The 11,155-nt window shown below is 46.4% G+C and overlaps 1 pseudogene; it reads left to right on the top strand.

Moving 5' to 3' along the window:
* The first annotated feature begins 10,562 nt into the window (after positions 1-10,562).
* Positions 10,563-10,681, top strand: LOC147903195 (5S ribosomal RNA; annotated as a pseudogene).
* The last annotated feature ends 474 nt before the right edge of the window (positions 10,682-11,155 follow it).

The raw sequence follows: 11,155 nt of genomic DNA, 5'->3' as shown, positions 1-11,155 counted from the left end.
TTTATGCGGAAACTTAAGCATAAGCTCATGCTCATGCATGAGCATAAGCATGAGCTTATGCTTATGCTTATGTTTAAGCATAAGCATAAGCATAAGCTCATGCTTATGCTCATGCAGAAATAGAGAAGGAGCTTATGCGGAAATAGAGAATGAGCTTATGCTTCTCTCATTCTCTATTTCCGCATAAGCTCATGCATAAGCATAAGCTTATGCGGAAACTTAAGCATAAGCTCATGCTCATGCATGAGCATAAGCATGAGCTTATGCTTATGCTTATGCTTAAGCATAAGCATCGGAAATAGAGAAGGAGCTTATACGGAAATAGAGAATGAGTTTCCGCATAAGCTTCTCTCATTCTCTATTTCCGCATAAGCTCATGCATAAGCATGAGCTTATACGGAAACTTAAGCATAAGCTCATGCTCATGCATGAGCATAAGCATGAGCTTATGCTTATGCTTATGCTGCATAAGCATAAGCATAAGCTCATGCTTATGCTCATGCGGAAAAAGAGAAGGAGCTTATGCGGAAATAGAGAATGAGTTTCCGCATAAGCTCATGCATAAGCATAAGATTATGCGGAAACTTAAGCATAAGCTCATGCTAATGCATGAGCTTATGCTTATGCTTATGCTTATGCATAAGCATAAGCTCATGCTTATGCTCATGCGGAAAAAGAGAAGGAGCTTATGCGGAAATAGAGAATGAGTTTCCGCATAAGCTTCTCTCATTCTCTATTTCCGCATAAGCTCATGCGTAAGCATGAGCTTATGCGGAAACTTAAGCATAAGCTAATGCTCATGCATGAGCATAAGCATAAGCTTATGCTTATGCTTATGCATAAGCATAAGCATAAGCATAAGCTCATGCTTATGCTCATGCGGAAATAGAGAAGGAGCTTATGCGGAAATAGAGAATGATTTCCGCATAAGCTTCTCTCATTCTCTATTTCCGCATAAGCTCATGCATAAGCATGAGCTTATGCGGAAACTTAAGCATAAGCTCATGCTCATGCATGAGCATAAGCATAAGCTTATGCTTATGCTCATGCGGAAATAGAGAATGAGTTTCCGCATAAGCTTCTCTCATTCTCTATATCCGCATAAGCTCATGCATAAGCATAAGCATGAGCTTATGCTTATGCTTATGCTTAAGCGCATGAGCATAAGCATGAGCTCTCCATGAGCTTATGCTTATGCTTATGCTTAAGCATAAGCATAAGCATAAGCTCATGGAGAGCTCATGCTTATGCTCATGCGGAAATAGAGAAGGAGCTTATGCGGAAATAGAGAATGAGTTTCCGCATAAGCTTCTCTCATTCTCTATTTCCGCATCAGCTCATGCATAAGCATAAGCTTATGCGGAAACTTAAGCATAAGCTCATGCTCATGCGGAATAGAGAAGGAGCTTATGCGGAAATAGAGAATGAGTTTCCGCATAAGCTTCTCTCATTCTCTATTTCCGCATAAGCTCATGCATAAGCATGAGCTTTTGCGGAAACTTAAGCATAAGCTCATGCTCATGCATGAGCATAAGCATGAGCTTATACTTAAGCATAAGCATAAGCTTATCTCATGCTTATGCTCATGCGGAAATAGAGAAGGAGCTTATGCGGAAATAGAGAATGAGTTTCCGCATAAGCTTCTCTCATTCTCTGTTTCCGCATAAGCTCATGCATAAGCATAAGCTTATGCGAAAATAGAGAATGAGAGAAGCATAAGCATGAGCTTATGCTTCTCTCATTCTCTGTTTCCGCATAAGCTCATGCATAAGCATGAGCTTATGCGGAAATAGAGAATGAGAGAAGCATAAGCATGAGCTTATGCGGAAATAGAAGCATAAAGAAGGGGGAAACTTAAGCATAAGCTCATGCTTATGCGAATGAGAGAAGGGGGAAATAGAGAAAGGGGAAAGAGAGAAGGGGGAATGAGAGAATAAGAGGGAAAGGAAATAGAGAATAAGAGGGAAAGGAAAGAGAGAAGGGAAAAGAGATGAGGGGGAAATAGAGAAGGGGGAAAGAGAGAATAAGAGAAGAGGGAAAAAAGAGGAAGGGGGAAAAAGGAGAAGGGGGAAAAAAGAGAATAAGAGAAGGGGAAGAAGGAAAGAGTGGGAGGAGAAGAGAGGCTTCCTACGCCCATCACTGCAGCTAGCGCTTAAGGTGCTAGCTGCAGGCCAATGCAAATAACAAAAATAATAAATGGAAAAAAGAGGAAGCACTTACTTGAAATAGTATGTCCCGCTCGGTGTAGTGGACTGGCCCTACAAAAGAGAGAAAACAACCCATTTTTTCAAATAAGATGTTAGTGAAGGAGGAGATTACAAAAGCAACTTCTTGAAGGGAGGAGATTGAGGAGACAAGGAAAGGAGGAGATTGAGGAGACAAGGAGAAAGAGAAGGAAGAGAAATACAGAAAAAAGAGGTGAGTTTTCTTTCTTTCTTGAAATCTTGTTTTTTGTTTCAATCCTTTCAAAACAAGCATGAAAACTAATTTACAGGTTTAGCAATACAAGAAGAAACACTCACAAAACTAAAGCTAACAAACAAACAACCTACATTGTTGAAACAAACTCACCTCTTGAGGAACTTCCTTTCAAGAAACCAAAGAGGGAAAATGATAGAGAGGGAGTACAAGAGGTAGGAGAAGGGTGAGGAGTGGAAAATAGAGTGGGAGGTTGCTTGGAATAGGTGGGAGGTCGTCGAAAATAGGTGGGAGGAGATTTTGGGTTGCTTACTTGAGATATTAGGGAATAGTATGAACAAAATGCCGCGCATTTAGCGTTTCGGGTTTTAACCCACAGCATCGCTATATAGCGACGCTTATTCGTCGCTATATAGCGACAGAACAGAGGAAAGCGTCGCTATATAGCGACGCTTACTGTCACTTTTTTATGTGGCCTCAAGAGAAGCTCAAAAATGCTATTTTATAATTGTCAATATCTCCTCTTCATGCTTATGTTGTGATTTTATAAGTGTAGATGGAAGGGACGAGTGGAAGCTCGTCCGATGATGCGCCAACGCCCGGGAGCACGAAGTGGCTTACGGAGAGGTTATACTGTCAATATTGCACTCATTGCAAGCGAGAAGTATAACATCAACATCATATTATCATGCGCCACTTGCGGATGTATGGGGAGGAGCCGGAACCAGTACCCCCCGTTGGTGTTGCACATGTTGATGGACCATCGGTAAGTCAAAGCTATTTAAGTTTGCAATCTTATTGTATACCAGGAAATAGAAGATCTTATATTTACATGAAATCTTAAAACAGGATGAGGAGGGTGACGAGTGTTAGAGTTAGCTCAAATGTCCACCTCTCATGTAACCCACCAATATTCTGTGTACCCAATGTTGTAAGGCCCCCATATGAGGAGAAGCCATGATGGGTATCAGATATTGGGAGGGATCCCCAGTTTAGACACTGGAAGGGGTCTTAGAGTAGACCAGATGGTTATGAGACGGCTTAGGGAGCCAAGAGTAGATACCCGTCTGCACAAAGGGGGGTTCGGGGGGGCGATAGCCCCCCGATAGCAGGGGGTCCGGGGGGCGCAGGCCCCCGGTGGGGGTCTGGGGGCAAAGCCCCCAGGCGGCCGGGTCCGACGGTATGACCTATGCGGCAAAGCCCCCAGGCCCGACGGTATGACCTATGCGCGATCCTTCATCTGCCCGACGGCATGTTTTCTGAAGGGTCGGTGGTCTTCCAGGCCGACTGTCTATTAGGCCGACTGCCTATTACAGGGCCGACCGTAACCACTTACACTATATAAGTGGCCACCCCTATCATCAGATCACCAGTTCTTCACGCTCATAGTCCTCCGTCCAGCATCTGTCTAGATCACCATCGAAGCTCTGTCTGTAGAGCGCACGGGTGGACAACCAACCATCAGTTGTATCAGCAGTTGGTATATCAGAATTTTTGTATTCTCTCCAGCTTTCCATCGTGTACTTGCGTTTTGTTGTTATCTTCCGCTGCGTACTATTTTCTTACATGGTATCAGAGCCCGGGTCTGATCCCCGGCCACCTCTCTCCATGATCGATTGGAGGGGGGTGTTGGAGGTGCAAATCTCTCATGGACAAAGGGGATAAGAAGAAGGAGAAAGGGTTGAATTATCCCACATACAAAGGTGTGTGGAAGATGAAGGGACATAAATAGTCCAAGTTGCCCCTCCTATCTTCAATTCCCCCAAGCTTGCCTTTTGTGGAGTTGGAGGGCTGGCTAGGCAAGGGTGCCTTATGGCAGGGGTGGGGACCTGCCATACACACATGCCAGAGCCTCCGTAGTGGCCATGAAGGTTGTGCACTTCCGTGAGGTGCTAGCGGTCTTAGCGGGGGACACGCTAGCACATGCTCTTGGATTCTAACAACGAGAGTACACATATACCTTCTCACTTTCAACAAGACTATAGTCTCCCGGATGACGACGAGGGTATGGTCGACATGATGGATTCCATTTTTAGGGGCACTACATCCCACGTACACGTGATGTCAGAGTCTGAGGTTAAAATGCGAGAGTTGCAATCAACACAATTGTACGAGGGTGCTAGGATGTCTAAAACTACGTGCTTCTCTCTCAATCTTGAATCTACAAGTACAGTATGGGTGGTCGGATACAAGTGTCTCGGCCTTAATGAGGTTAGCTCTTGCATTAATTTGACTCATTATTTGGATATTTTTTGTTTTGAGAATCATCATTTGGATAGTGTCTTTGTCATAGGTTGCTCCAGAAGATGTTGCTGCACCAAATACCATGCCCGCATCAAGAGATGAAGCGAAAAAGATGCTAACAACGGTGGGTATGGATTATGACACCATCCATGCTTGCCGTAATGATTGTATTCTCTTTCGTCGTGAGCATGGAGATTTGGCTAGTTGTCCAAAGTGTGGGGAACAACGATATAGAGATGACTTGCAGGTGAGCGGATACCGGTAAAGGTCTTAAGACACTTTCCCATTATTGCAAGAATACAACACATGTTTTGATGCAAATCCATAGCGGAGTTGATGACATGGCATGCATCTCATCGGTCCACTGATCACACATTGAGGATTCCCGCAGATTGTGCAGCTTGGAAGCACATAGATAATCAGTGGCCGGACTTTGCGAGGGAGCCACGCAACTTACATCTTGGGCTAGCCATGGACGGCGTGAATCCTTTCGGGTTACGCTCGACATCTTGGTCGACATGGCCCATAGTCGTGGTGAATTACAATATCCACCATGGCTAACAATAAAAAAGGGACACCTCATGCTTGCACTACTTGTGCCAGGAAAGTACAAGGCAAAAAACATGGACGTGTACATGGCACCTTTGATAGAGGAGTTACAGATATTATGGAGAGGAGTGCAGGTCTTTGATATTTCCAGAGCTCCTAGACATACCAATGATATTTTGGTCAGGGGTATCTTGATGTGGACCATGCATGACTACCCAGGATATGGAGAGTGCGCAGGTACGTGGTTGTGTCTTTACATGTACAATGAGGGATTATGCTTTTTTACTCTCTTTTGCACGCATGTCTTGTACTAAACACATTCATGCACGCGTGCAGGACTTGTTACAAGTGGGTACCATGCTTGTCCTGTTTGTGGACCGGCTCTGAAATCGCTTGCACGCTACTCCAAACATATGAGGAAAATGTTTATGAAGGTCATGCTCGATACCTTCCGCTTGACCATCTCGCACGTGGAGGTCAGCTTGATCCACCACCATCATATTTGAAGGCAAGTGATTGGATTCAAGCTTGGAGGGCGAATGGAGAGGAACCTCCTCCTGGTATGAAGAGGCTATCAATCTTTCACGAGCTTCCTTATTGGGGTTAGTTACAAATCAATCATCTCTTGGATCCCATGCATATCTTCAAGAATGTGGGGGCTACTATTTGGGCACACTTGGTTGGTTCCAAGGACTCGAGAGGAGTGCGAGAAGACTTGCATGCTATGAATAGGATGTCTCGTTTGTGGCCCCAAGTGCATGCTTCGGGAAAATTTTTCTCCCGAAAGCAACGTGGATCCTCTCTACGAGGGAGGAGGCAGCGGGTCAAGGCAGACATTGCCTCTTTTCAAACACCGACAGGGTACATGCGTTGCTTGAAAGGAGCATTTTCAAAAGGACAATAAGCTTAGTTGGCCTCAAGTCCCATGATTGGCACAAGGTCTTACAGGTATTTCTAAGTAAGAATTAGTGTACCGATAATATAGTGATGCGTTAGCGTAATTATTATTATGTTATATTGTTGACATGACTTCATTGTTGCTTTGATAGTTCATCCTCCCAATTACAATAAAAGGGTGCTTACAAGAAGATGTTAGAAATGCTATATTCAAGATCTGTGGTATTGTGAGGTATGCTTACTATCAAATCGCATTATGTATTTTCTTAATGGACATGTGAAATAGGTGGATATCTCAAAAAGAGATCTCTATATCGAGCATCGAGAAGGCTAGGGGAGGGCTAGGGTGGAATCCATCGAAGCCGTATGCTTGCTTGAGAAGCACTTTCCCTCAAGCATTATGACAACTCAAGTCCACTTGCTTGTGCACATAGTTGATGAGGTGGCTATAGCAGGTACCGTTCATAGTCGATGGATGTTTTTTCTCGAGCGGTTTATGAAAACTTTAAAGGGGTTTGTAAGACAAAGAGCAAGACCGGAAGCAAGCATGGCAGAGGGATGGCTTGTGCAAGAGTCATTAGTATATATCACAGAGTTTCTTGCATCCACGGATCCTAATATGCCGCAAGCTTGGCACAACAAGGATGATGATCGCATCATTGGCGAGGTTCCCCAAGGAAAAAGGGATTGAAAGAAAGATGAGCGAAGAGCAAATGGAGAAATTCAATAAGTTTTGTATCCTTAATAGCCCTGAGATGCAGAAGTGGATTGAGAGATATGAAGTGGCCAAAGCAGAAAGAATAAATGCAAGGACGAGATTCAGAGTAATGTACAGGCGATCACAACCATATCCACGAGATCTGGCTCTTCTCCCTACTCACATGTCACTTGATTGGCTACAACTGGCTCTACGTAAAGCCGAATGTGATGGAGAGACAATAAACGAGCGCGAGCGAGAGTTATCATCTGGATGTATGGTGCATGTAAGTTTCTTATCTCTTGACGTAATTAAGTAATTATTTGTGGCAATATATGCTATAAAATAGGTGCATCTTCATTGTTTTAATGATGCTCCTTTACAGTACAAAAAGTACAGTGCATTATGGTCATATGGACGACATTTTCACGTGGAACGCATCGATTCAAAGAGAGTCACGTATGATTGTGGAGTCATGGTTAACTTCACACAAGATAGCCGAGCAAGTGCTTCGGATACCAATCTTCTCTCCTCACAGTTGGATTATTGTGGAACCATACGCGACATCTATGAAATTGATTTCAGACGATTTACTATTTTCATTCTTGATGTAAAATGGTTTAGAACTACTTACAACGGTCCCCATGCGACAGTGAGAAAAGATAGTAGCGGTCTCTTTGCAATAGACTCCACCAAACATTGGACCGATGAAAGTGATACTTTTGTTCTTCCCGAGCACTGTGAGAAGGTGCATACTAATGATTTAATTAGTCGAAGCTTTCGTTTTTAAAGTCCATTGATATATATATAATTGACGACATTTGGCACCCATCTTCAATATAGGTGGTTTTTCATCCGGATCGTTCTGATCCAAGATGGTGGTACGTGATCCAAGTTGCACCACGAAGTAAGCAAATTTTTGAAGATCGAGATGTGGATATGGAGATGCCACTACCAATGCCGGATCCAATTGATGAATCTAGTGAAGAAGATGTAGATCACCATATGAGCTAAGAGGAAGATGCGCATAATGACATCGCACAGGAGGAGATGGAGATCACGATATTGACAAAGAAGACAACAATCATCAAGATCAATCACCACACTTAAGCTTTATTGAAGAAGATGATCAAATACTTTTAGGTGAACGTACGATGCTAGAGTACGATGATGATATAGGAGATCAACTCGGTATAGAGTTGGAGATAGACTTGTTTGGCGCCTTAGACTTGGCGAAACAGTTGATGTAAATGCTCTTATTTGAATTTTCTCATCTCAAACTTGGACATGAATATATGAGCTTCAAAGGCTTGATGTACATGCTCTCATTTTTTTATTCTCTATGAGCTCAAACATGTATGAAAATTTAAAAAAATTTGTCATTGGAAAAAACTAACTTTTAAGGCCTATTAAAAAAAAAAAAACCTCTCTGTAAAAACGTCGCTATAATATTTTGTATCAGTGTCGCTATATAGCGACTTTCAGCAACAGTCGCTATATAGCGACGATTTACGAAACCCGCTTTTCATACCGATGATTAACGCTAAGCGGGTGCTAAACGTCGGTATGTAAACGTCGCAATAGGATCTGTGTGTAGTAGTGTCCACTCGTCTCTTGGGTGGCAACCCCTTTGGTAACTCTTTGGGCATAACGTCTACAAACTCATCCAAGATCTCCTTTATCCTTGCATCAGTACACGGCTCCAAGACAATTGAACTCGCCTTTGACTCTACTTCCTCTTTGCCTTCTGCCACACGCATCAACATCACATGCATCTCTGCTCCCTTCTTGACTTCCCTCTCTAGTTGCTTAGCTGAAATCAACATGACCTTGGCATTCACACCACCCATCTTCGAAGGGTCTCCCATGTTACTCTTTTCTTGTTTGGGCATACTCTTGTCCATTTTCTCCCCTACCTTGCCTTTCCCTTTACTAGCCTGTTGCTCCAACCTCCTTGCTTCTGTAGGGGTGAATACAACTGTGAAAGCATGGCCTATCGATCCTTTAGTGTTTTGAAATTTGAAGCTAGAGGTGTCAGAAAAGTTACCACAAGGATAACTGGCTTGTGGCAGCCAAGCGTTCATAGCGAAGTTGCTTTTTGATCCTTTGATGTCGGCTCTTCCTATCATTGCGAAGCAAAATTCGCCAAGTGTTGTATTGTTCACCCACCAATAGGGAACGTGAGCTAGGTTTAGACCATCATGAGACAGGTTAGTTTTACCCTACTGATGAGCGGTGCCGCGATAGTAATCCAACTTAGTACGAGAGGAACTGTTGATTCACATAATTGGTCATTGCACTTGGTTGAAAAGCCAGTGGCGCAAAGCTACTATGTGTAGGATTATGACTGAACGCCTCTAAGTTAAAATCCATGCTAGACGCGGTGCTCTCTACCTCCCCGGTTGTTACCTGACTGATAGTAGGGACGCCTGTGCATCCCCGAGAGCATGTGTTGAGAGCCTCCCTCGAGGTGGCCGAAGGATCCACCTCGTGGACTCTGAATGGCAATTCCATATGATCGGGGAGATGAATCCTTTGCAGACGACTTAAATATGTGTCCAGGTATTGTAAGTGGCAGAGTAGCCTTGCTGCTACGATCCACTGAGATTCAGCCTACCACCGCACCGATTTGTCCCCTCCTCTCCATGGCCCCCCGTGGCCCGTCTCCTCATGTCTCTCTCTAGGGTGGGGTTTTCTGCTCCCCCCCGTTCCCTCATCCCCCCTTGTGCGCGACTCAACCCCCCCAATCCCACCTTGTGTGCGTACGCACCCCCCGATCCCCCCTTGTGCACGTGCGCACCCCACCCCCCCTCCCCCCCGCACACCCCCTCTCTCGGGGGGGTCACTCATCATATGTAACCCTATCACGTGAGTTCAACAGAAGGATATTTTTTATTCCTAAAATTTACAGAAATAAATATACATAAGGGACTATTTAAAATAGTTTTGGAAAAATTTTACAAATTTGTATAGAAAAGGGGTACATTTTATTAATGAAAAAATTTACAGATAAGGGATTTTAAATATAGGCCTTGAACGCACGTGATATAAAGGGTTTATGCATAGTGACCCCCCCGAGCCCCCTCTTGTGTGCATGCGCCCCCCCCTCCCTCATCCCCCCCTTGCGTGCATCAACTCGCCCCCCCCACTTTGTGAGCATGTGCACCCCTGCCCTTCCCTCATCCCCCTTGTGTACATGGTCCCCCCCCCCAACAACCCCCCTTGTGTGCATGTGCACCCCCCAACCCCCCCTTGTGTGCATCCCCCCTTGCCCCCCCCTGTGCGCCTGCGCGCCCCCCCTCCCCCCAACACCCCCCTTGTGTGCATGCCCCCCCGCACCCCATCCCCCATTCTCGCCCCCCCCCATCCCCCCTTGTGCCCCTCCCCCTTCCCTCATCCCCCCTTGCGCCCATGCGCCCCCCCCTTCCCTCATCCCCCCTTGTGTGCATCCTCCCCCCCGTCCCCCCTTGCACCCATGTGCCCCCCCCCTTCCCTCATCCCCCCTTGTGCGCATCCTCCACCCCATCCCCCCTTGCACCCATGCCCCCCCCTCCTCCCCCTTCCCTCATCCCCCCTTGTGCGCATTCTCCCCACCATCCCCCCTTGCACCCATGCGCCCCCAACCCGCCCATCCCACTTGTGCGCATGCGCCCCCCCTTGCGCGCATGTCGCGTATCCCCCATTGCGCCCCCCCTCCCTCGCCCCCTCCCCACCTTTACAAAATAAGACAATACTGATTTCTCATGGTTATTGGTCGTGGTGCGGTCACACTAGCTCTAATACACCGGATCCCATCAGAACTCCGCAGTTAAGCGCGCTTGGGCCAGAACAGTACTGGGATGGGTGACCTCCCAGGAAGTCCTGGTGCTGCACCCTTTTTGCCCCCGAGGTTAGCGGTCTTGCCACACCTTGGTATCCCTAACCGCCGACCTCACCCAGTACGCCCGACCGACGCTCTCCTCTCGCGCACCAAGGACCCCGTCGTGCAACGTCTTGATGCCACACGCAATATCACCCGATCACCCGCAATGTCCGGATGCCACGTGCACGCGCAGCGTCCCAACCCCCAAGGTCGTGCCCCCAATGCCACATGCACCTGCAGTAGCGTCTCGACCCCCCATTGTAGTCCCAATGTGATGTCCCGTGCACTCGCAGCGTCCCATCCCCCGTGACGCCATCGATGCCCCATGCACCCGCAAAGTCTTGGCCCCGAGGACCCCCATCACCCCGATGCCTTGCGCACCTGAATGCCACCGTGCCCCTGTCCCACGACAATGCCTCGGGCTCCCAAGTCGGGTCGGGATGCGTGGCGCCCCCGAGCACTCGTGTGGCACCTCGAACGCTGTCGTA

Source organism: Dipteris shenzhenensis, chromosome 3 (genome assembly GCF_047967505.1).
Source record: "Dipteris shenzhenensis isolate YYH24624 ecotype China chromosome 3, Dip_SZ_1.0, whole genome shotgun sequence".
Taxonomy (NCBI): domain Eukaryota; kingdom Viridiplantae; phylum Streptophyta; class Polypodiopsida; order Gleicheniales; family Dipteridaceae; genus Dipteris; species Dipteris shenzhenensis.
Note: the sequence above shows the minus strand (reverse complement) of the source record. Positions and strands in the feature narration are given on the sequence as shown.